The sequence below is a fragment of the Bos taurus genome, chromosome 17 (assembly GCF_002263795.3).
Source record: "Bos taurus isolate L1 Dominette 01449 registration number 42190680 breed Hereford chromosome 17, ARS-UCD2.0, whole genome shotgun sequence".
In the NCBI taxonomy this organism is placed as follows: domain Eukaryota; kingdom Metazoa; phylum Chordata; class Mammalia; order Artiodactyla; family Bovidae; genus Bos; species Bos taurus.
The window spans coordinates 64,790,432-64,817,534 of NC_037344.1; the positions used below are offsets into that span (position 1 = coordinate 64,790,432).

At 47.5% G+C, this 27,103-nt stretch overlaps 1 long non-coding RNA gene across 1 annotated transcript in view; it reads right to left on the reverse strand.

Annotated features, from left to right (window-relative positions):
• Positions 1-659: 659 nt before the first annotated feature.
• LOC112442006 (uncharacterized) overlaps positions 660-27,103 on the reverse strand; it is an 80,486-nt gene continuing 54,042 nt past the window's right edge. The window contains exon 4 of the long non-coding RNA XR_003029964.2: positions 660-1,205. This is a non-coding gene — a long non-coding RNA (uncharacterized lncRNA). The remainder of the gene's footprint in view (positions 1,206-27,103) is intronic.

The window sequence follows — 27,103 nt, forward strand, 5'->3', positions numbered from 1 at the left end:
CTGGAGACGGAGAGGCTAGTTTGGCCTCACTTGCCTGTATGCAACTGTCAGTGGGGGTCAGAGAGGGCTGCTCTGGGAAGGGGCCATAGGACTGAGACTTGACTGGGAAGAAGCCAACAAAGAGGACGTCAGGGGTGGGCGCTGCAGGCACGAGGAGTGGCTGTGCAAAGGCCCTGAGGCAAGACCTGTGGAAGGACTGGGGACCTTTTGGCCTTTGTAGCTGGAACAGAGTGGGCGGCAGGCACAGTGTGGGCAAGTCAAGGTGAGGTCTGAGACGTAGGTGGGGCCCAAAGTATCAGCCTTTAAGAGCCAAGGTCAGGAGACTGAATTTTGTTCAAAAGCCTCCAGAAGGCTTTGTAAGATTTCCAGCATGCGGTGATGTGAAGTGACCTCCCTTAGGGTCATTACGTTTATTGAGTATTCCAATTATTGACCGACTTGCCGCAACCTCCCCCATGTCCTGTACACTCTGAGGGAGAAACGTGCCTGCTCCGTCTTTACAAGCTCCTCTCCTGGTCTTAAGAAACTGCTCTGGGCTCCTGCAAATATTTGTTGAATGAATAAAGAAATGAAGGAAAGATGGATGGACCCGTTTTCTTTGCATTTGTCTTAAACCTCCTCTTGGTTCTGCCTCATCGTCTCCTAGGGGAAAGATGCCAACCACTCTAAAATCCCCAAGATTAGTCTCCCAGCTTTAAGGAAGCAATACGCAAATTTTTATTAAAGCATTTTTCTGCTTTAGGGTCTAGGAGACACCAGTGAACGAAGAAATATATTACTGTGTACAATAAATAATAGCACCTCTTTAAATATCAGAACTAAGAACTAGAAATGTACTTATGTGACATAGTGGACCATCCAGCTCAGTTCGAGCTTAACTATCAGAGTTTAGTTCTTTTCAAGTGAGAGAGAGGCAAAAAGGAAGCAAATTCCAGTTCAGACATAAAAATTGTAAGAAGACATAAACCAAAGCCGATTGTGTTTCTCTCTCCACTATTCATCCTTAGCTTCTTTTCAAAACTGCTGCTCGGTACAATTTTGTGCCCAGACGTGAATTCTTCTCCTCAATTTTCCTCGGCTTCTGATTGGTTCCTGGGGCTTTTCTGTCTTTGATGGCTCTGTGAGGTTCTCCCTGACCATCATGCAGTTCTGATGATGGTGCAAACCCATCCAGAAGTTTCCAAAGGTATCTTTGCTTTCTCCTCCTGGAAGTAGAAAAACATACAGAATGAAGACATTTGAGAGGCTGCTGGGAGAAGAATACCTAATAGGAAAATTTCCCGGGGAGGAATATGGATTTGGCCAAGATCAAGCTACATAGCTGAATGCAACAGACAGCTGACCATGGGGGTGCTGTCAGCGAGCCATGCTTGTGCATCACATGCTGCTGTGGTCTGAGTGCCCCTCAGGTATCACAGGCTAAAGTCTCAGTCCCCAGAGGTGATGGTTTAGAAGGAGGGGCCTTGGGGACATGATCAAGTCATAAGAGTGAATAGGATGAGTGCACTTATAAGAGATTCCAGAGAGTTCCACAGCCAGTTCTGCCATGTGAGGACACAGAGTGAAGTCTGCGACTCAGAAGAGAACCCTCACTCAACCGTGCTGGTACTGAGATCGCAGACTTCCAGCCTCCAGAACCATGAGAAATACATTTCTGCTGTTCATAACCCATCCAGTCTATGGTATTTTGGTTACGGCAGCCCAGACGGACTAAGACACATATGTCAATGTGTTTAACCCTCACAACAATCCTCTGAAATAAGTACCATTACCATCATCCCAGTTTGTTCTGATGAGGAAACTGAGGCACAAAGAATTCAAGAAATGGGGCCTGTCACACAGCGTGCAAGTCACAGAGACAGGATTCACACCTGCTGAACCAGGAGCCAGAGTTTGTGGTTCACTGCTGATGTTCACTGGCTGAGTTTGGGTTTTTTTACATCTGTGCTCCCAGTGTACTTTGTGCCTCCCCAATTGTACTATTTATCAGTTGGTGTCATTGGGAATTTTTTTTAAAGGTAAGTTATTTGTAATTAATTAATTATTATTAATTTCTTTATTGTTGGCTGCACTGGGTCTTTGCTGCTGCATGCAAGCTTTCTCAACTAGGCTCAGTAGTTGTGGCACATGGGCTTAGTTGCCCTGTGGCATGCGGAATCTTCCTAGATCAGGGATTGAACCCATGTCCCCTGCATTTGCTGGTGAATTCTTAACCTCTGGACCACCAGGGAAGTCCTCGATAGCTAATATAAAATGTTAGGCATTTAAAAAGATGTCAGGTTCCATGATGAAAATCTCTCTTGGCCCTCTTGCCCTCAGCCGCCCAGTTCCCCTCCCCAGAGGCTGCAGTGGTTCTACTTCCAACCTCTACGTAAGCAATTACATTGTCCTAGTTTGTGTTTCCTCAAGAGCAGATCTCAAGGTAAATATCTGGGCTCAAGTAGTTTGGGAGATTATCCTAGGCAGCATGGTGAAAGAGTGAGGAAGTGAGACAGAAAGGGGAGGAAATCCAAGTGTCTGTGAGTGAGCAGGTTACCACCATGGGTTATTAAGGCTCACTTCTTCTGGGACTTCTGGGAGGCACTGTAGATCATGTTTCCACCAAGGGGGCTCCAAAGTCACTGAGGATGGTGACTGAGCCATAATATTAAAAGACTCTTGCTCCTTGGAAGGAAAGCTATGACAAATCTAGACAACGTATTAAAAAGCAAGAGGCATCACTTTGCCAACAAAGGTCCATATAGTCAAACCTATGCTTTTTCCAGTAGTCGTGTATGGATGTGAGAGTTGAACCATAAAGAAGGCTGAGGGCTGATCCTAAAGCAAATTAACCCTGAATATTCATTGGAAGGACTGGGCCTGAAGCTACAGCTCCAATACTATGACCACCTGATGTGAAGAGCTGACTCATCGGAAAAGACCCTGATGCTGGGAAAGATTGAAGGCAAAAGGGGAAGGGGGCGGCAGAAGATGAGATGGTTATATAGCATCACTGATTCAATGGACATGAATGTGAGCAAACTCCAGGAGATAGTGAAGGACAGGCGAGACTGGTGTGCCACAGTCCATGGGGTCTCAAAGAATCAGACGTGACTCAGCAACTGGACAACAACAACAACAATCCCCTATTGGCTGAGGGTCACTTCAGGTGTTTATTTTCTAGAAAGAGCCTCCATGTGCATTGAAACAGCCTGCAGACAAATGCTAAACACACACAGGTTATTTTCTCTTCAGTACACTTGGCAAAATAATGTGCACATTATTGTATATTCTTTAACCTAAGAATAAATCTTAGCAATCTTTCCATATTAGTGAATATAAGAATATACAAATTCTTACATAGATATAGTATCATTTGTTTCATCGGTCTCCTACTCTTGGTCATTTGGGTGATGGAACTTTGGAAACTTTCATCATTACAAATAATGCTGAAATGAATAACTCAGTACACGAGTCATTCTGTGCATGGATGAGTATCTGTAGGTTAACTTTCAACAAGTGGAATTGCTGGGTCAAGGGTGTTAATGCTGGGGTGTTAATGCTGCACCGTTAATGTTGCCACACTGTCCTTCCTAGGGGTTGCACCTATTTAAACTTCATGTAATGAATGAAAGTATTGTGCTTTGATGATTACCAACTCATTTGCCTTTCATTCTCTCTGTATTTTGGGCTTCTTGGGGGCAGCAACCATTTTGGATAACACCTAACACATTGTAAATGCTCCTTAAATCTTTGAACGGGTGGATGAGTGGAAGGATAAATAGATGGAAGGATGGATAGATGGATGGATGAGGGACATATGAATAGGTGGATGGATAGATGAGTAGATGAATCACCCTGAAATTGTCCTTCTTGAGGAGACCAAGATGCAGTATAAAAAATAAATAAGTAATAAACCAGAAACTAGAAATTCATTACACTGAGCAGATCTCCTTCATTATCTGCTCTCGTAGCACATTTTGTGCTCCTGGGAGTAGCAGGAGGAAATTCAGCCATGGCTGGCCAGAGGCAGGCTGCTCACAGTGGCTGTGTCTGCACAAACCAAGGCAGGTCACTCCTGAAAGTCACTGGGCTGGCAGTGGTCAGGAGCTCGGCATCCCCGTCTCAAGAACAGAGTGGCCACTCACTCCAAAGTTGGTAGTAACGGCATCAGGGTTTAGTCGGAGGCTTGAAGCACACGGTTCTTGTGTGCGTGCGTGCACGTGTGCATGCTCAGCTGCTTCAGTCATGTCCGACTCTGTGACCCCATGGACTGTAGCCCGCCAGGCTCCTCTGTCCATGGGATTCTCCAGGCAAGAATACTGGAGTGAGTTGCCATTCCCTCCAGGGGATCTTCCTGACCGGGTATCGAACCTGCACGTGGATTCTTTGCCCTCCTGAGCCACCTGGAAAGCCCACACTGTTCCTACTTCAATTTTAAATTATGAATTGATTACAAGAGCCATACTGTCTAAGGACACTTTCATCTGCACCCTCCTTAAGATGAATAAAATATTCACTGCTCATATCAAAGAACAGTATTATGATTGAGGGTGTAGCTTTGACTGAGAAGGTAAACCCAGCCCCCAACTCCAGCCTGTGTCAGCAAGTCCCCACACCCACACAGCCTCTCTGCTCAATTTTCTCTCCCCAGAGCCCTACATCCTTCCTTTCTCAAAGCTTTGCGTCTTTATTCTTTCAAAGACACAGCTGGCCGAGGGACTGGATGAAGAATTTGGTTCTCCCCCTCACTTGTTCCTGAACAGATCTCCTTAAGCTGCAGTTTGTTTATTTCCTGGAATTTCTGCCAGCCAAGCAGACCCTAGGGAGGGGCACGTGGGAACGTCAGGAAGAGAGTTGAGTCCCATGCTTAGAGCCAAAGCATTTCCATTATTAAAATAGCATGCAAAATAACATTCACTTTGTCCAATGGAAATCTATAGTGTATACTTATTATGGAAACTTCAGAAAGAACCAAAAAACAAACAGAAGAAAGTCAAAGTCTACCCACGCCCTTAAGCAGAGATTATTACCCTTAGCATTTCGGTCAGAAATCTCATGGTCTTTTTTTTTCCTTCTACCCACATAGTCATTTTTCATCACAAAAATGACACATACGGTGCAAACTCTCGTGGTCCAGTTTTTCCGCTTGACGTTTCGTGAGAGTCATCTCCAGTCTTTCAGACAGGCTTCCATTATTTTTAACAACTGCATAATAGTCTGTTGGGTGGCTATAACTTAGCTGATTTAACCTTCTCCCCTTGTTGGCTATTTAAGTTGCTCCCTTCAATTGTTATAAATTGTACCACTGGCAAGAATTATTGTCTTTGCAATAGGACTTTTTTTCTCCCAGATATTTCTGAGGTTTCTCAAGGGTAACCACCCATAGGTGATGGCTATCATGGAAGAGGGAACGCGACCTATTGCATAAGGGTGACACCTCATTGCAAGAGGACAGGGGGTGCCTCTCTTTAAACACCAGTGAGGGTGGATTTTCTATTCCTGGGGGAGGAGATATAGGGCTTTATGCCACTGCCCTGCTGCCTCCTGGCATTCCAGTCTTGTGCCGTTTTCACCCTGACCTCTACTTGGCCCTTTATTGATCTGTCCCCATCTGGGTACAAACCCTTATTTTTTACTCCCAGGGCATAGCCAAGATTAGACCATCAAGTTTGCCAAGAAGTTGCTGAACGTGCAGGAGGGATTTACAACCAAATGTGTGATTTATTTCTGCTGCTCTTTGAGGTGGCTCCTCTCCAGGTCATCAGGCTCCAAGCCCATCCTATCTGCCTTGCCTGGCTGCCCCTTGCCTGGCTGCTGTCCTGCCTCCAAAACCCAGGGGTAGCAGATCCCACCGCACCGAGACTGCCTTTGAGCACTCCTGCATTCCTGGGTGCAGATCTCCATGTTTCAAATGCCACCTCCACTGTCCTCCTTTCCTGCCCACCCTTTGGCAGTGGGAATGTGGAAATAAATGAAGACCACTGAAATGAGAATAAGTGAAGGACTGCAGACATGAAATTAAAAGACACTAGCTCCTTGGAAAACAAGCAAACCTAAAGAGCATATTAAAAAGCAGAGACATCACTTTGCCGACAAAGGTCCATATAGTCAAAGCTATGGTTTTTCCAGTAGTCATGTACAGATGTGAGAGTTGGACCACAAAGAAGGCTGAGTGATGAAGAATAGATGCTTTTGAATTGTGGGGCTGGAGAAGGCTCTTGAAAGTCACTTGGACAGCAAGGAGTCAACCCTGAATATTCATTGGAAGGACTGGGGGTGAAGCTGAAGCGCCAATACTTTGGTCACCTGATGCGAAGTGCCAGCTCATTGGAAAAGACCCGGATGCTGGGAAAGATTGAAACAAAAGGATAAAGGGACAGCAGAGAATGAGATGGTTAGATAGCATCACGGACTCAATGGATATGAATTTGAGTCAACTCCAGGAGATAGTGAAGGACAAGGGGAGCCTGGCATGCTGCAGTTCATGGGATCACAAAGAGTCAGACACAACTCAGTGACTGAACAACCATGGCAAATTTATTCAGAGGTGGCTCTAAAGCAGAGGAGTAAGCCACAGTCACTTGCATTTGGCAGAAACTCAAAAGCCAGCAGAAAAGTGGGAGAGCTCAGTAGTGGGAAAGGGGGAAGGTATTGGAATGCCCTGGTTTTCAGCCTGAGGGAGCTGGAGGCAGGCATCCTGTATGCACCAGAAGAAGGTCTCCTAGGTATTGGCTGAGACTGCATATTTTCCTTTTCCTGGTCAGTACTAAGTTGGAAGCGTGGACAAAATTGGGGAACCTGGCAGTTACTTTTCTTTTTTTGCTCACACCGCGTTGCATGTGGGATCTTAGTTCCCTGACCAGGTATGGAACCCTTGTCCCCTGCAATGACACGCCTTAACCACTGGACCACCAGGCAAGTCCCAAGAACCTGGCAATTACTGACCAAGCCCTTACCATTTGGATCTAATCGTTGCAGGGGCTGTGGGTCAGAGTTCTGTTCTTATATATGGTCTGGCTATCATCCATCCACTTGTATATTCAGTCTCAGAACTGTCAACTCCCTTATGAGATGCCCCACTGGATAACCATAAAGGGGCGGCCTGCTTCTTTGGGCCCAATACAAGGTGATCGCATCAGAATAAAATCACCCAGTATCAGTACCTTTCAGGAAGTCTGAGTAATTTAGTCTTCCTTACATCAGCACTTGCCTAGAAAACATCCAAGCTAAATGTGGTGTCTCATTGCAAGTGGTGGTAACCAGCAGAAGCTGATAAAGGGTCACAAGCTCTTAGAGACCTTGAACGCCAGGCCTCAGTGGAAGTAACTGAAGATTCCCCCTGAACAACGGGTCTGTGATCTGCGTACAGACCCATGGACTCATTGGTCCTGCCACAGAGCTGGCTCCCAACCCATAATTAGCATGGCACTGTGAAAATTCCTTTCTAGCACTTATAACTCCTGACTTCATCACCTCTGTGTGTGATGTGCTCAGTGAAATTCCTCGCTGGCTTAACAAGAGACTTTGTTTTGTAATTTTTTTTTTAAAGCTCTGTGGCATTTGTGTATTTTTGACTACACCGTCTATGTGACCTTCAACTGCCACGTCCAGGTTGGGCTCCCCCAAGCTGGACCAGGCCGTTTTGAAGCTGGACTTTCTCATCGTTTTTTTTAAATTAACTTTTTATTGGAGTACAGTTGCTTTCCAGTGTTGCATCAGTTGCTACTGTGCAGCAAAATGAATCAGCTGTACATGTACATATATCCTCTCCCTTTTGGACTTCCTTCCCATTCAGGTCAGCACAGGGCATGAAGCAGAGTTCTCTGTCCTATACAGTAGGACTGTTCTCAATAGTTATCTATTTTATACAAAGGGCTTCCTCATCCCTTTTGTGGCCATCAAGACTTCTGCCCCAGCTCCCCATCAGCAGTGCTCATCGTGACAGCATAGAAATCCCTGAAGACAAGCAGTGCGAACTGCACCTCCTGCACAGAGCTGGCTAAACCCACACAGGGGAAAAAAAACCTGCCCACCTCAAACAAAACAAACTCTCCAGAGAATGAGGAAGAGCTTGGCCTAACCCTCTGTGTTCAGGGTAACAGGTGAATTCACAGCTTTTCCTGAAACAGTTGACATCCACTTACACGGCCAAGGGACCCACGTTCAGGTAGTCTTTCCAGAACAAAAGAACAGCACGCCCCCAGGCATTTAAATCTCCACCACCTGCCAAGCCAAAGACCGCTTCCAGTTCTAAACTGAGAGTTTTTCCAGCCTCTGCCAGCCCCAGTGAGATTTTTATACCTTTGTGAAAATCGGACAGGGTGCCCTGTTACATCTGTGAAAGCAGAATGGTGCAATCCACCACTTTTTCATCTAAAGATTTTTCTAGTGCATTTAAAATGGAGTTTTAATTGGCCTAACAAACACAAAAGTTTTACATAATACGAGATTGTAAACTCCACAAAATCAAGAGATAGAATTATCCATCTCTCATTCTCACAGAATAATTTCCCTAGAACCGTGATAGTGAAAGTGAAAGTCATTCAGTCATGTCTGACTCTTTGTGACCCCATGGACTATACAGTCCATGGAATTCTCCAGGCCAGAGTACTGGAGTGGGTAGCCTTTCCCTTCTTCAGGGGATCTTCCCTACCCAGGGATCGAACCCATGTTTCTCGCATTGCAGAGGCATTCTTTACCAGCTGAGCCTCAAGGGAAGTCCAAGAATACTGGAGTGGATAGCCTATCCCTTCTCCAGCAGATCTTCCCAACCCAGGAATCAAACCAGGGTCTCTTGCATTGCAGCCGGATTCTTTACCAACTGAGCTATCAGGGAAGCCCCAGAACCATGATAATAGTAGATAAATAAACCTGATAAATATGTTTTGATTGAGAGAATGGAAATTTCTCAGGTATATTATAGGTCGAGAGAGAGATTTGTAGACCAGATACTTAAGGGCTTTGCAGGTGGTTCAGTGGTAAAGAATTTGCCTGCCAATGCAGGAGAAATGGAAGATGTGGGAGACTCAGATTTGATCCCTGGGTCAGGAAGTTCCCCTGGAGCAGGAAATGGCAATCCACTGCAGTATTCTTGCCTGGAGAATCCCACAGACAGAGGAGCCTGGCAGGCTACAGTCCATGGGGTCTCAAAGAGTCAACATGACTGAGTGACTGAGCACACACACACTCAAGAATATCTGAAGTGTGCATGCATTTGTGGAAGGAGAGAGAAAGGCTGGGATGGAGAAAGAGTGAGAAAGAGAGAGAGGAAGAGAGAGACAGACAGGTCTTCAAAGTAAACACTGATCTGATTTATTAAAAAACTGAAGGTTCAGAGAGAACAGACTAGAGAGAGGTGAATTCAGGAATGACCACAGAGAAAGAAGGGCCTTTCCACTGCTGTGTGACCTTAGGCAAGTGTCTTTACCTTTCTGATCTTGGTTTCCTCATTGGAAAGAATGAGGATTTTCTACAGTCTTTCTGATGAGCTCCTCCATGTAAAGCGCTAATCACAGGATTTAGCACAGAGTAAATCTATGTAAGTATGAGCTGTTAAAAAAGACTGGTGGTTTAGTTGCTCAGTCGTGTCCAGCTCTTGGGACCCTGCCAGGCTCCTCTTTTCACGTAATTCTCCAGGCAAGAATATTGGAGTGGGTTGCCATTTCCTTCTCCATTAAAAAAAAAAAAAAAGATTATATTTCACCAAATCTAAAATGCCATTGATTGTTAAGACGCGTTATTTCATGAGCCATGGGAGATGAGGAAATGGTGCCAATTACCCCGTGACACAATGCCTTCATGTCAGTTGAAATCAGAAACATCCTGAGTTCAGAGACGTTACCATGTAGGGAAAGTGTGCGCCTTAGAACCAGTGAGCTAGAGTGTAAAGGTAAAATTCATCTTTTTCAATTACCCTCTTTAGGACAAGACCCCAACAGAACCTCCACGATCTTCCTACTTTCAGAGAAAGCAAGGTCGCCTGGAGAGGTGAGGGAGCTGCCCTTCCCTCACTCACGGAAGCAGACTTGGGAGAAGCAGGTTGGATGCACCTTCTCTAGCCCAGGCTGGTATCATCCTCCACACACAGCACGTATGGCTGGCTGGCTGAGCTTTTCTTATTCACTCCATGGGATTCAGACTTGTCACAGGAAGGAGAGAATCCAGCTTTACAAGACACTCAGGACCTGACCCCACCCTGTGTGATCTCTGGCAACTGCCCCAGGGTCTGGATTTTAACCTCCCTGGCAAGCCATGATTCATGGCCTCCTTCTCAACACTTGACAGGAACCTCTCAGAATCTGCTGAGGCCACTCTGACGGGAAATCCAAGTGTGTGGGCATTTTAGAACTATGTCCTTCTGCTGTCGGCAACGGGGAGAGTGTGCAGTCCGGGCTCCCCAGCAAGGAGACACACAGGGAGGCATCCTAACCCCTGAGTCTGAATGGACCGTGAGCAAAATCCAAGAGTAATGGGTCTGGAGTAATGAATTCCAACCTCAAAAAGGATAGTCATCAACCACGGCTACTGAAAATGTATTGGTTATGTGCCAGATAATTTTCAGCATGCTTTTAATGTTAATTTTCAAGCAGTGCATATGTGTGTGTGCTCAGTCGTGTCCGACTCTGTGCGACCCCTGAATTGTAGCCTGCCAGGCTCCTCTGTCCATGGCATTTTTCAGGCAAGAATACTGGAGTGAGTTGCCAGTGCCTCCTCCAGGGGTTCTTCCCCACCCAGGGATCAAACCTACATCTCCTATGTCTCCTGCAATGGCAGGAGGATTCTTTGCCCCTGTGCCCCTTGGGGAACCCTTTGTAAGCATAACCTCATTTAAAAACACACCTGTGTAGGTAGGTAATCATAAGCTCCATTTTACAGATGAGGACACCGAGGCTCAAAGTTCCAAGGCTACAAAGAGTTGGAATGAGGATTCGAAGCCAGGTAGAAATGACTCTTACCCAAGATCCCTGAGGACAGGGGAGGGTCGTGAGATGAGGCTACAGAGGGCTCTCCTAGAGTCCAGGGTGGCCATCTGGGGAATAACTTTATGCTTAGCAGCAGGAGAGGGTTTTCAAAGTGTTTCAAGCATTTGTGTCTCAAAGATGGCAAAGTTCTCCATCTACCACCTAAGTGTTTATTTCTCATTCACATGTCTCTGAGTCAACTGAATCTAAATCTGACTGGTACAGGCTGGGCTCTGCTGTGTTTGGCCCTGGTCGGGCTGGATCCACATCTGCTCCATGGATCCTTCATCCTCCTCAGACTAGTGGCCTGACTCGAGTGGCCTGTTCTACTGTTCTACTCAGGCTAAAGGCAGGAGGTTGAGGGGGCCAACCAGTCAGCACAGACACTTCAAGTCTTTGGATGACATCCTGTAATGTCTTCTTGGCCAGAGCAAGTCACGTGGCCCACGTCAAGGGGTGGGAGGCATGGTCCTCCTCGGAGATGCTTGAGGGAGTGAATTATTTGCTGAATCAAGACCTGACATCCTGCATCCTCCCTGTGGGGCTGTTTTTCCTGAATACATGGTGGTCATTTGGCCATCATTAGGGCAGAAACCATTTCCCTGGCCATAGTTGGATCAGGGCAGCCAAATTATTGGAGCATAGTTTTCCTTTTCACTCATAAACTTTGCTCTGTCACCTCCAGCTATAAGCTGAGTTCCTCCTCTGAATTCTATACTTGTAGCCCTCCGATCTGAATGGGAAGGCCCTTTCTTTTAACCAAGAAGCCCTTATTCCTGAGGAAGCAATGCTGCTCACCAGGTGTGGCCACCTGAGCTGTGTGCTGTGTTCAGTTGCTCCGTCGTGTCTGACTCTTTGTGGCCCCATGGACTGTAACCCACGAGGCTCCTCTGCCCAGAGAATTTTCCAGGCAAGAATACTGGAGTGAGTTTTCACTTCCTACTCCAGCGGACCTTCCTGACTCAGGGATTGAACCCGTGTCTCTTGTGTCTCCTGCATTGTCAGGCGAATTCTTTACCACTGTCATCACCTGAGGGCCAGTGATAATCACTGCCTCTGTCGTGTCACTGATAGACTCTCTTACCTGGAGCCTCTCCGCCTATGACCACAGCGAGCCTGTCTCTTTCTTTGTAGCCTGTGGTCTGGGACAGCTTCCAGGAAAGACATTCATTGCTCAGTGGGCCTCAACTTGATGCCTTAAAAGCCGTCTCTTAATTGGCCACTCCCTGCAGGTCAGCGTTGTCATCTTGGCCTCAGGCCCTTTCATGTGCTTCTCTCTGGCCAGCCCTGTGGTCCCGTGACTATGAGTGACCCACCCTGTTTCCTGATCTGCAAGCCTGTATGCTTCCTTCAAAGAGCATCTTTATCTTTTTTTTTTCCTTCTCTGAGCTTAGTTCAAATATCTAGGTCATTGGGCCTTCACATAGCCCCTCTCGGCCATACAGGCTGCCTGCATGTCCCAAAGTCTGCCCCCGGGAGTGGCACTTCCCCTGGATGGCTCCACGGGGCAGAGTGAAGACCAGGCACTATTTCCAATCTTCCATCAGCACCTTCCTCTCTCCCCCTCCCCCACCAGGAGCCCATTCTAATGAGCGGAACTTCCCCTGTGCCGATGGGGCTTATCAGACTGGGATGAAGAGTAGGGTGTGAGCGGCTCTCTTCTCCTTGGGATGCCCCGTATCAGAGGGGCATTAGTACTGCTGCTTGGACATCAAGCTTCGAGAATCTGCTCCTCTTCTTCTCCCTATGACCCATGTATCCAGGTGGCTGACCTGGATGGTGGATGGATTTTACTTATTAATTTGTTTTATTTTTTGGCCACTCCATGCAGCATGTGGGATCTTAGTTCCCTGACCAGGGATTGACCTCATGGCCCCTGCATTGGAAGCTCAGAGTCTTAACTGGATCACTGGGGAAGTCCCGGGGATGGATTCTAATCTTCCCACTGAGAATCCCCATTCCTCCATGACAACTCGGGCTCTTCTATTAGCACAGTGTCATCATGCTAAACCACGTCTCTTGGGGTGAATTCTCTCCCTGGGGCTCCCTGAGTGACGGCAGGGGTGGCATTCTAGCAGAGATCCCTACTTCTCAATCAAATGAAAGCCCACTTTCACATGAAATAATTTTGTTTACAGGAATAGAAGTCAAAAAGTCAATCCAAAGCCTGATAAAGGAGAGAAGACTTTAGAGAATCTGACCTGGAAAGAGAAACACTTTTGCCCAAGCCAGATCCTTAGCACATCCCCCAGTAGAGCTGCAAAGTCGGTCTTTCAATGTGTCATGATTAGATTTCCATTTGGAGTTAACATCTTCCCAACTGCTGAGATCTAAAAAGGCCTCTGGCCCAAGCAGCAGGAAGACAGGGGAACAATCAGCATCGTTATTAATAGTCTGCATCTAATTTCAAGGGTAAAAGACGGGGAATCGGGGGTGAGAAACGAGGGGGCCACACAAGGCAAAATGCCCATGTTCTTTGCAAGTGGTTGATTGAGTTACACCCCTGGTTTGAAAGTGTCCTGAGTGGTCCCCTCTCTGGTGCAACCAATTATCTTCCTGTCTGCAGGACCCAGGGGGTGCATTAACAGGAAACCAAGGTGATTAGCACAAAATTGAAATATCCCCTCTGGGACAAGAGCAAAAACTGCATCTCAACCACACTCGGCTGACTCCAGCCAGAGGCCCACGGACTTTTCATTTGTCTCTGAGTCTGCTACAGAACATTCCGGCTCCATCTGGTCACTGAGCCATAAATATTCTTCTCTGCCACCTGACCAGAAGTCCTGGGGAAGGCATGGAGCTCCAGATGGAGGGCCCAGATGATGGACAGACTGTGTCCTTCTCAGGGTCCTCAGGGATGCAGGGACAGTCAGGGAACCACAGATGAAAGAATGAAACAGCCCACGATTGGACAGAATTTACAGGAAACCGTGGTCACCCGAGCCGGCATCTCTCAGAGTGTGGCGCTCACAGCTAGGTGGCTCAGAAACAGGGCAGTAAATAACAGAAAGCCACTCTCTTTGGGGTCTTAAACAGCAGTGAGAAATTCACTCCTTCTCAGTTCTCTCTCATCCTCTGATTAACCCAAGGAGGAAGTCTATCTTTGGTGATAATAAGTCTCTAATACCTAACACCTGTTAATCTGTCCTGACATATCCAGGAGTCATCAAGCCCCAGAGAAGACCCTTAGGTGGCAACAGCCTACAGCCAGAATGCAGCAACGCTCCACTGTTCAAGATTTACACTGGGAAATGGCATAGCATCCCTTCTGCCAGATGCTTTTGGTTAAAATCAATCCCAGGACCAGTCAGATTCAGGGGGAGGACAACAGCAAGATGTAAATATCAGAAGGCATTTAGTTTAATTTTCTCTCGCTAAGTTGTGTCTGACTCTTTCTGACCTCATGGGCTGTAACCCACCACCCTCCTCTGTCCATGGGATTTTCCAGGCAACAATACTGGAATGGGTAGCCATTTCCTTTGCCAGGGGATCTTCCTGATCCAGGGATTGAATTCAAGTCTCCTGTGGCTCCTGCATTGCAGGCAGATTCTTTACCACGAGCGTCACCTGGGAAACCCCATCAGAAGCCATGTGAAGTCAAAGTTGCTCAGTCGTGTCTGACTCTTTGTGACGCCATGGACTATACAGTCCATGGAATTCTCCAGGCCAGAATACTGAGTGGGTAGCCTTTCCCTTCTCCAGAGGATCTTCCCAACCCAGGAATCTAACCTAGGTCTCTGCATTGCAGGCGGATTCTTTACCAGCTAAGCTACACTGGAAGCCCCCCATCAGAAGGCATAGTTCTCTGCTATTATCCAGACATCCACCACACTCTGGAGTCTGAACCACTCACTTTGCCACAGAGTTGTGTGCGTGCGTGTGCGTGCTCAGTCGCTCAGTCACATCTGACTCTCTGTGACCCCATGGACTGGAACCCACCAGGCCTCTCTGTCCATGGAATTTTCCAGGCAAGAATACTGTACTGGGTTGCCATTTCCTCCTCCAGGGGAAATGACCCAGGGATCGAACTCACATCTCCTGCATCTCCTGTAGTGGTAGGCGGGTTCTTTGCCGTAGGGTTGGAGATCTCTTTTGCGATTTAAAAACACGTATTTCATTCATTTCATACATTCTTTTAAGCTACACATAGCAGCTCAGACCTAATTTGTGCTGGGGTCAGAAGTCATTAAGGGACAATCGAATAGGATTTTGTCAATGCCCTCGGCTTGCTCTTAGTCTGGCCTGCACTGGGACCACCCAGCACCAGATGCAGAGCAAGTGTCAATCAGTCACAAATCCTGCCTCCGATGCCTAGAGCACTGTGAATTGCAGTTGGTCAGTTAACATGCTTCAGTGCTTCATCCTCCATGTCACCATCTGCATAAGGTGAATGATGCTTCTTGGGCAGGTTCTTATAGGAACCAATAAGATCAGCGTATGGAAAGCATTTAATACAAGTTGGTGGGGACTTCCTTGGGGGTCTAGCGGCTAAGACTCCACGTTCCCAATGCGGAGGGCCCAGGTCCCATTCCTGGTCAGGGAACTAGATCCCATGTGCCATAACTAAGAGTCTGCATGCCACAACTAAGGATTCCACATGCCGCAACAAAAAAGATCTCTCACGCCGCAACAAAGATCGAAGATTCTGCATGCCTCGACTAAGATCTGACACAGCCAAATAAATAAATATTCTTAAAAAATACAGGTTGGTGAATGGATGTGTGTATGAGGAAGTGAATAAGGGAGTGAGGGAGTGAAAGAACAGATCCAGAGTCTCTTCCATGCCAGACATGAGGCAGGGATCAACGGACTATAGAGTTGAGGGGCTAAGTCCTTGAATTCTGAGATCAAAGCATTTAGGTCTAAATTCCAGCTCTGCAGCTCAGTTGTTGCATGACCCTCTCTGGATCTCAGTTTCCTCATCTGTAAAATGGAAACAATGGGAACACTGTCTACCTTACAGCCAGCGTCAGCTGTCACTGGGGATCCAGAGACCACTAAATTCTGCACAGGGCAGCCATCAGAGGCCGTCAGTCCCTGCGTTCCTGCCTCCCAGGGTGAAGGCCTGTAGGGGCTGTGGACGCCAGCTGTCTTGGCAGCTACTAATTCTGGACCGTCTCCAAGTGTAACTCAGACCCCGCAGAGAGAATCTGTAAATGAGGCCTCCTGTAAATCACAGCTGACCACTCTTTATCAGGCCCCCTGTGCCACTTTCAGATCCAATAAAGCCAGGCCCTGTCGCCCGACCCATGACGCCACCCCCTCACCATGATCAGAAACCCTGGAAAGAAGGTGTTTCTGAGGCTCATGTTCTGAGACCCGTGTCCTGACTGCCTCCATCAATCAGGAACTCACAGGGCTCCACACGGCTGTGATTCCACCCTCCGCCTCCCCGTCCAGTTAGGCCATCTGATTCATCTCTCCAGTTTAATAAAAATAGTATCCTCCCGGGCTCCCGCCAAGGCCAGAGGCAGGCAGGATCCCTCCAACGTTTAAACCAGGCCAGACCTTAATTAGTCGGCACCATCAATATCACTTTTCCCTGTGATTAGCATTTCAAAGTAAATTCCACGTCTAGGGCTGTCAGCATCCAGGAGCCTGGCAGAAGGTTGTTATGTGAAGTAGGGGAGAAAAAAAAAATTCACACCATGGAGAAGGCCTGGGATTTCAGAAACTCAGCAAGTCTGCCCAGGCCCCTTCCTCTCACTTGCTGGCTCCACACCAAGGTCCCCAACTGGCTCCATGTTTCCCATTCTGTCCATGGGCCTGATCTTCACCCGCTGAGGTCTGGGTCAACAGGAGGTAGGTGGAACCATGAGAGCTGTAAAATAAGGCCTACAGGCTAAGTCTCCCCGGTGGTGTGCTGTCTTTCTAAACAGGAATTCTCTAGGCAAGAATCCTGGTGTGGGTTGCCATTTCCTTCTCCAAAGGATCTTCTCAACCCAGGGATTGAACCCAGGTCTCCTGCATAGCAGTCAGATTCTTTACTGTCTGAGCCATCAGGGAAGCCCCAAATTATACACAAAACCTCCATTTCTGGCTTCTCCAGGAAAGTGCAAGATCTGGTCACACCGACCACCTCTCCTCCCATGGCAGCGTCGTAAGAGTTGGGCAGCAGCTGCCACTTTTAGACAGTCTGCCGCAGTCCCCACTATGCCCTATCGTCCTGTACCTGGCTCTCACATCTGTTATGCTCAGGGCCTTGGTGAGAACTTGAGTTCTTGCCCCCTCTTATAGGGGCTGGTTGGATGAGGCAGGACTGGTTATAAAAAATGTTGGAGGAAGGGGCAGAAAATTACCAATGGGTCCGCAGACGATTCGGAGGTGAGAACAAGAGTCTGTCCTCTGGAGAAGAGGAGGGGAATGCAGGCGGGGACAGACAGGTCTCATCAGGTATGAAGGAAGCGCCTGACAGAGGGCGCAGGGCCGCTCAAGCTGATCTTGACTCCCCCACACTCCCAGCTTCTCTCTGTCTTTAACTCAGATCTCATGAAAACCCTGAGACGGGAGTCGGGGCAGGGGGAGAGTAGAATGAGCACCTGGACGGGGACAGGATAAACGGGTCCCAGCCCGGATCTGTCACCGCCCTGATGGATCACCATGGCCGTGCTTCTCCGTGCCTTGGTGTCCGCTCTGTAAAATGAAGCTGTTGCACTGGCTCACTGACTTCTGAGCTTCCTGCCAGCTCCCTGTCACTTGTCCCAAGGAAGAGGCTGAGAGACCAGAGGCTCTCTGAGCTCTGGAGAGGGATGGAGTGACACTCCCTGGTGGGTTTAGACACCTCCCCCACCCTTGATCATCTCTACCACCTGCTCCCTTTGTTTAGATAAATGAACAGTTTCTGAATCTTAGGTAGAGGACTTTGCCTAATGTGCAAGTTCTAGGTCAGGTCCCCAGCCCATGGTTCCGGGAAAAGGGCACCCCTAGACACCACCCAGAGAGATATTGTGGCATTCATACTGAGGTCCACCAACCATTCTTAAAGGTTCATTCAACACAGGTCTTAAAAATTTGTCTTAAGCATCTTTCACGTGCCAGGAAGTGTGCAAGATCCTTGGGCTGTGGTGTCTAAGAGGGGTGTACAGAGAATTCTGTTGCTGACCTGACTCCTATGGCTCTCTCAGAGAGAGAGAGAGGGAGATGGAAAAATGGATGGATGGATGGATGGATGGAGAGAGGGAAGGACTTCACAGATCAAGTTCTTAACCATTCCCCTGACCTTCTTATTCCCTTTTCTCTTGTGTCTCTTGTATTCTACCCTCTGTTCCTACCTTCCCTACGCTCTGCAGGTTGAGTGGGTAAAAGAGTTCAGATCAGAGACCTGTTCTCTGCCCCCTTGTTTGCATTTCCGGGTTTGGGGTCTGGTCCCACTGTCTGGGATCATGGCCTGCTCATTCCTAACCCCCTCACTCTCCATGTGTCCACTCAGAACTTCCCAGGAGACCCTGCTGTTCTAGCCCCTGCCCTGCAGAGCAGAGACCCCAAGTGACAGGCCAGTGCTTCCCCCACTGAGAAGCCGGCTCCCCTGGGGGAACCTCTAGATTCAGAGCTGGGTGGGAGGGGGCGGAGATGGGTAGTGAAACTGAGGATGCTTCTGAGACCTCGGTGATGGCTGGGCTGTAACTGGAGACGGCATCTCGCCTCCTCCTCCCAGGCTCCAAGCACTCTTCTGAGAATATTTGCTTTGGCATCTGCAGGAAGCTGGCAGCATTAGAGTGGCTCCAGAGGCTGCTTCAAGGAAGGGCCAACAGGCAGCTTCTTCCCGAGTGAACCCAGCTCCTCCCTGCCATCCAAGAGTCTCCCGAGGGAGAGGCTTTGCTTGCTTTTGAAGGGAGGCAGAATATACTGAGGTCTTTCAGGGTCAGGAGACAGGGTCTGATGGAGACGTCTGTTCCTTGAGGCATCAGCCCACGTCTGGACCAGGACAGACAGTGCTGTGGGTCTGGAGGACCTACCCATGTGTCGTATTCTGCCTCTTGTGTTCCTCCACTTGGACAAAACAAAACAAAAAAATGCTTTTCATGGATGGCCCCATGCTTCTAGGGTCCCATGCCACCTCCATGGATGACAACCACTTAATAATGACAGTAACAGTGGGAGCTGATTGTTTCAGCCGTAGCTGGCACACACGCTGGGTAACAGCCATGCTAGACTCTCCAGAGCCACTCAACTATTTCATAGTCTGTGCGTGCTGAGTCGCTTCAGTCGTGTCCAACTCTTTGCGATCCCATGGACTGTAGCCCACCAGGCTCCCCTGTCCGTGGGATTCTGCAGGGAAGAATACTAGAGTCGGTTGCCATGCCCTCCTCCAGGTGATCTTCCCAACCCAGGGATCGAATCCGAGTCTCTTATGTCTCCTGCATTGGCGGGTGGATTCTTTACCACTGGCGCCACCTGAGAAGCCCATGTCATAGTCCATCATCCAGATATTACTGTACTATCAAATTCACACCATGTACTGCTCCCTGTGTGATCTGGGCAATCTAGTTACTCTCTCTGTAACTGTAAAATGGGGATGGTGATAAACCTGCTTCGTGGGGCTGTTGAGGGAATTTTCTATGCATGCCAAAGCCTGAGCCCAAATCCTGGCTCAAGTAGAAACGGACTCTTCCGAGAGGTTAAGTGATTGTTCAGGGACACACAGCCAGCATTAGGGCCCAGGTTTTCCTGCCCCTAAAACAAGAACGCTCAGCCAGTACACTATGTTTAAAATCAGAGTTCTCTGCAGCTGAAAGCACCAGGGGAAAGTCTTTGCCTTCCCTTAATTAGATTAAAAGATCCATCATGAGGATGTAGACTGTAATCCACGGATGTCGCTGCATTTTAAACTGAAATGGAGAGCCAGCGGTTCAGATGGGACTGAGCAGCTGGTGGCCATGCTGCTGCCCAGCAAATCATTCCTCTCTCAAAGGGATGTTTGCAGCAGAGTGGTCTGGGGAAAGCTGGAGACCGTCCAAAGTCCCCTCCAAGCAGATGGGTCCCTTTAGACATATGTGCAGACCTCATTTCTCAATGTTCACTCTGACTTTGAAAGCAGGGAAGAAAGGATGAAATTCTCAGCTCCATGCCTCCCAAACCTGGCTAGGGATCACATCACCTGGGGACTTGAGAGGAACATACAGTGGTTGGCCCCATCACCAGACCTGATGATTCAGAACACTTCGGGATGGGGCCTGAAGAACTATATTTCAAGGGCATCATCGTAAGACTTTTGGGGGGCAGCAGAAAACCATCACACTGCTTTCTTGAACTGTCACATTTGTGAGGTGTTAGGGTTTCTAAATCTATTTTGTTGGGGAGGTTACTGAAGTTCAAAGAGATTAAGAAAATTCTTTCAAGACCATACAACTAGTGTGTCAGGATTAATTCTACTCTGAGAAGGAGAAAACTCAAAATTTAAAAGATGCTTTTAACAATCTTAGAGATGGTAGTTTTTTTTTTTTTTTTTTTTTCTGTCACAGAATCAAAAACTGCAGTTAAGGAGTTTAGAGACCCAGGCCTCTTCTAGCTTGTTGCTCTGCCGGCTCAACACAAGTCTTCTCCCTCATGACCCAAAATGGGTGCTCCAGCTCCAATCATTGTGCCCACGTTCTAGGCTCCAGGAAGAAAGAAAATCAGGTGGTTTCCAAAAGTTTTAGACCCCACTACCTTTTAACCTGAAACCCCAGTACTTTGGCCACCTCATGCGAAGAGTTGACTCATTGGGAAAGACTCTGATGCTGGGAGGGATTGGGGGCAGGAGGAGAAGGGGATGACAGAGGATGAGATGGCTGGATGGCATCACTGACTCGACTGACGTGAATCTGAGTGAACTCCAGGAGTTGGTGATGGACAGGGAGGCCTGGCGTGCTGCAATTCATGGGGTCGCAAAGAGTCGGACACGACTGAGTGACTGAACTGAACTAAACTGAACTGAACCCTTTAACTATCCTTGACCATAACTTTCTCTCATGGTCATGACCAGCTGAAAGGGAGATTGGGAAACACAGTCCTCATTCCCAATTTCAAGACTGAGAGCAAGAATTTGAACTACCAAGTGGCGTGTAGTTTATATTTCTCATCTTAATCTTAACATCCAGTGAAACAGACGCCACTATCATCTCTGCATGGCAGATGAAGAAATTGAGGCCCAGAACAATGAAGTATCTTGCTCAAATCAAATACGGGGTTAGGGTTTAAACCCAGGGGGCTGCTTACTCTGAATTCTATGATTTCCCCTCCCTTACACAGTGCCATGACACCAGCAGAAGATAGGAGGGAAAATCCTCTGTTTAGCAAAGTTGCATCTTGGCAAAGATACTTTCTATCCAGTTTTAAAGTCAGGCACCTGGGGAAAAACATCAAAGCTTCCTTAACACTGAGGGTCAGGAAGTCCAGAGGTAGGCTGGCTTTGGTTCTGTAATGTGCAACCACCCCTGACAACAACTGGGGAAACGCCATGGCGCCAAGTGTGTCCTGCACACGCTGGGACCCACAGACTTGGCCGCTGCTGTAGGAGACGCCCTCTGGCTTTCTCCACCCAAGACCTGTTTCTCGTCTGGTATGATCTGGAGCTGCCATCCCTGCCTCGTGTGCAACAGAGGTAATCCCAGGGGTCTAAGAATCAAATGCTTCTCCCTGGATCTCAATACTTTCTGCTCACTTGAAAGGGACGTACCTTTCCTTAAACAACACCCTTTGCCCACTTACAAAATAAATTTTCAGACCTCCCAACTCTGGAGGAGGGCATGGCAACCCACTCCAGCATTCTTGCCTGGAGAATTGCCATGGACAGAGGAGCCTGGTGGGTTACAGCACATGGGGTTGCAAAGAGTCGGACACAACTGAGCGACTGAGCACAGCAGAACCCCTCCTTCCCCTCCCCTCTCCCCCCATGCCATCCACCACCTCCTCCTCCTTCTCTGATCCACACAATGGACCAGACGATGTATGTTCCCAGAAGCCTTATGACTACTGCCTGCTCCCGCAAAGGGCAAAGGGAGAGACAGAGAAGAGAGACGTAGTTGTCTACACAGAGTGCAAACTGTACCTGTAAAGGGCCAGACAGAAAATACGTAAGGGTTTCCAGGCCATGAGGTTTCTGTTATGACCACTCAGTTCTGCCAGTGGAGCATGAAGCAGCCACAGACAATATGTAAATGAATATCTGCATTCTGATAAAACTTTAACAAAAACTGATGAAGACTTGATTGAACCCACAAGCCATTGTTTGCTGAGCCATGGCCTAGTGGTTACAGATACAGACCGGCATCCATCAACACTTCCTGCAAATCTTATCTTCTAGAATAGGTGGAAATTATCTACCTAATCTTCTTGGGCCTCAGTTTTCTCATCTCTCCAGTGGGAATAAATACACCTACTGGTCTACAATAATGGTAATAAATTCTCTGTTCCCTAACAGGCCAAGCTTGCTCCGACCCCAGGGCCTTTGCACTTGCCTTGCTATCCTTTCCACCCATAAATACCTTTCCTTCCAGCTCTATCTTATCATCAGATCAGATTAGATCAGTCGCTCAGTCGTGTCCGACTCTTTGCGACCCCATGAATCGAAGCCTTAAGTCACCTTCTCAGAGGACTTCCCTGATATCCCTGTCCAGAGTACTGACCCTCTCCAGCCTGCACACAGCAGATACAGAAGCCAACTTGTTTAAAAAGACATTGATCCTTTTCTAGATGAGGAAGGACATGATTTCTGCAGCCCTGGAATTCCCCACACTGGAAGGGCTACCTTCTTGCCTTTTCCTGAACCTTCAGAGCCAGTCACAGGTGGGATTTAAAACTCAAGGCAAAGAAAATCAATGCATGTTTCTCCAGCCTGTACTTTTCAACTCTGGGTACTTCCTCCTTCAATCAAGTGGCTGGCAGGGCTGGCAGACAAAAGTAAATGATGGGGTGACCTTCAAGGCCCTTCAAGCAAGCTGAGAGTGCAGAGTTTCACTGTCTGGCGACCCATCTTCACCCTGTTGATGGGCCTTCCGTGAGTCACCCAGAATTTTCCACCTAGATTTATGAAATCCATTTTCTCTGAGACAGACTAAGCAGTTTATAGAGAACCAATATCATTAGGTTAATGATTCCCCATAAATTATTCCCCAAACAGCCCAGTTAATCCCACAAATGGAGCATTAATGGTGGTGGGTCAATTGCTGGCCCTTTGCAATTCCCTGGGACGACCATGGCTTAGGCAGATGGTGCTGTCCAGTGAGGTCTTGCTTATCGGGGCTGAATTCCCACTCCCTTATAATCCTCCATCAGCCACTTTGGGGTTCCCACCGCAGCCTGGGTGTGATACCCTAAATGAATATCATGGCTGGGAATTATTTTCTGTCTCGTTTCATCCTTGGCCATGACTTCTCATCTTCCACTGATGTCTGATTTATTTATCTGTTTATGGAGCAACCCATCTGGCTTGAAGCGACAGCGATAGGCATTTGATCAAATCGAGTCGCAAATCTCATCTTCCATCATCCTGAATTTTTATTCCATCATTACTTAACAAAATAGAATTAAGCTGGGGAGAAAGCAGGGCTCTTGCATTATGCATTGGCCTCATTTCAGTGGTCTTTATGCTCTCTCTTGGGGTTGCAGCTTTTCCGCACGACCAAGTGTTCTCAGAGAAAAGCAGTTGCATCTCTTAACGCCTGAGGAATTTTGTTCTCCACTCTGATTTGCCTGGGTTCAGAAAGCTGGCAGAGCGATCCAAGGATCAGACTGACTTTAGCCAAGGTGGTTCCCGGGGGACAATGTTCTAGAAGGGTTTTTCAGAGGCTATCAGAGCTGCCCAAACTCTAACCTCCTTAAAATCAAGGTGCGTTTTCAGTTTGTCCTGTCAGCCCTGCTGCTCCTCACCCAAGCGGGCATGGAGTGGCACAAAGCACACAATGTTATATCGTCATCGTTACCAAAACCCAGAAACTATCAAAGTTTTTGTCAGGGCTTCCCTGATGGTCCAGTGGTTGAGAATCCGTCTGCCAGTGCAGGGGACAAGGGTTCAATCCCTGGTCAGGAGGAGTCCACATGCCAAGGGACAACAGGCCTGTGTACCACAGCTACTGAGCCTACACTCTAATGCCCATGCTCTGCAATAAGAGACGCCACCACAGTGAGAAGCCCACATACCGCAACTTGAGAGCAGTCCCTGCTCGCTGCAGCTAGAGAAAGCTCGCGTGCAGCGCCAAAGACCCAGCATAGCCATAAAGAAAGAAATAAATTTATATACATAAAAGAAATTCTTACTGGGTGCCAGGCACTCTGCTGAGTGTTTTAACATATTTACCCCCATTCTACAGATGAGAAAATTGAATAAGGGACAAAACTAGAAATCAGTTCTCATCTACCCACCACCCAGAGCCAGGTTCTTAACAACTCTTGATTTTGCCTCCCAAGGAGATACTTCATTTCTTGCCTAATGAGAAAGGGGAAGTAATAAATACTGACTGAACACCTATGTGTTAACATTAGCTACAGTATCTCGTTTTCTTCTTAAACTCCCCTATGATACATACATTAGCCAATCTCACAGGCAGGAAAGCTGGGGCTTAAAGATACTCAAATGATCTGCCTCTAAATCCAGGATAACAATAATATCAGCCAAATGATGAGGCTTTAGACTAAAGATACCCCATGACACAGCTTCTACCACAGGGCGTCCTGGTACAGGGCCCTGAGATGGCCCTCAGGGCGTTCACGAGCTTTTTTATGCACCACACAGGATGCATGTGTGCATGGAGATATTTTGTAAGGAAAGCCTCATAGCTCTGATAAGACATTAGATGGGGTTCTAAACCCAAATTAGATTAAGAGATACTGGTCTAGGGAACAGCTTATGAATCCTTATTGACTTCAGGCAGTCAGCCATCAACACAAATATTTTCAGCCCTTGCTCTGCATGGGATACTATGGAAAAATAAAAAGATTGATATCCACCCATGTCTTCAAGGAGACAAGTAACAAGAGGAACAAGATCAAGTCTTGTTATTTCCCTGCTTAAGGAAATGCTTCCACTGGTTTTCCTGCCCACTGAGAATAAAATCCAGACTTCCCGCTGTAACCTACCAACAAGGCTCAACAGATCCCCTACCCTCCCAACGCTTCACATATCTGGTGTTTTCTTAGCCTCAGGACTCAGAACAAAATTCATTTCAGAAAGACCCTCCTTGAACTATGTGATTCTGGCATATATTGATTTCCTCTTAGCTATTATCACAATCTGTAATAGGGCACTAATTCCCTGTCTCCCTGCTAGAAGGAAAGCTCATGAGGGCAGACTAGTCCGTCCTGTTCCCCATCCCCAGCACACGACACTGTGCCTGCCACAGACTCGCTGATCAACAATATTGAGTGGATGAACGGGCATGTCACTTACTCCCTCTGAGTCTCAGTTTCCTCATCTATAAAGTGAAGGCTTGAATGATGGGTGGTTTCCAAGTCATGCTCCCCAGGTCCCAAGTGCCTCCTTAAAGAAGGCAGGCAGACCCCATAGGGAAAAAAAGGTACAGATAGTGATTTTCTTGGCCTCCCCACCCTACCCCATCTATGTATTCTAAGCATTGCTACTTGAAATAGGATTTCATCTGAATGAAAAAACTTCATCAATTTAAAGGTGAGGTTTTAAACTGTTGGGACTCTGAGCATCTTTGCAGCTCTAAAATCTATTACCTGTAACTGACAATCACAAAGAGTGATACAGAGGCGAAGGGGCCCTCACAAGTGTCAAGACGGGAGGAAGAGATGCCACCAAGATGGGCTAGTCCCAAAGGCCAGATGAAGAAAGAACATGAAGGACAAGTCAGGAAAACAGGAATGAGGAGGCATGGAGTTCTGAATCATGGTAGTGAATAGTGTCTAGAGGAAACATTCAAAGAGCAAGAAAAGTCCTAGACAGTGGTTTTGAAGGATGGTCCTTGGAGCGGCAGCACTGCCTAGAACTGGTTAGAAATGCAAACTCCTGGGCTCCATCCCAGATCTACTACATCAGGAACTATGGAGGGGGTGGAGCCCAGAACTTGGCATTTTAACAAGCCCTCCATATGACTGGATGCATGTCCAAGTTCTAAGGTTAAGGGTAAGGCAAGAAGGCTGAGGTATCTTCCCGAATCCAATGAGAAGGCAGTCACAAAAGAATCCCGGGAGATAACTTGCTTCATTTTTTGTGGTTCTCAACACTGGCTACACATTAGCATCACCTGGAGAGTTCTTCCAATTCCTAACACCCAGGTCACATGCAGAGCAGTTAAACTGGAATCATTAAGAATGGGAGAAAGGAGTCTGTATCTTTTCAGACCTCCCCATCCAATTGCACTGTACAGACACAGTTGAATAGCATGGTGTGCTTGGCAAGGGGAGCCAGGACCCAGGACACCTGGAAATTGATAAGGTAGCCTGCTGGGGTTCACCCAGCTGCTGCAGAGAGGTTGATGGTGGTACTGCTCAGGAGGGAGAAGTAATTTATTACAGAGGGGAGAATGCATTTACTTAATTAAGGATGGTGAATGCACCTCCTAAGTAGCTCTGTGAGAAAGAGGGTGGAGGGAGAAGGACAGGAGAGGTATAATCATGTGGTTGTTTGAGTTACTGTTGCTGCTAGAAACAGAATGTACTGGATCAGTAGAATTAGGTGAAAAGACTTAATAATGAAGAAACTGAACACCAAGGACATCTCAAGAGAAAGATTTCAGAGTGGAGTTTGGGAGGACATTATGCTAAGGAAGGGCTTCCCTGGTGGCTCAGATGGTAAAGAATCCACCTGCAATTCAGGAGACCTGGGTTCGATCCCAGGGTCAGGAAGATTCCCTGGAGAAGAGGATGGCAACCCACTCCAGTATTCACTCCTAGAGAATCCTATGGACAGAGGAGCTTGGCAGGCTGTAGTCCATAGGGTCACAAAGAGTCGGACACGACTGAGCAACTAATACACTATGCTGAAGAGAAGGACAGATCATGCTTGTGTCATTGTGGTCAGGACTATCAGATCTGGAGTTGAACTGCCTAGGCTCAAATCCCATCTCTGCCATTTCGAAGCTATGTGACCTCAGGCATGTTGCTCAGCTTCTCTGGGCCAGTCTCTTCATTTGTAAAATGGGAGGTAATAAAAATTTCTATCTCGTTGGGGTTTTGTGAGGATTAAATGGGTTAGTTTACGCACTGTGTTTATTATAGCA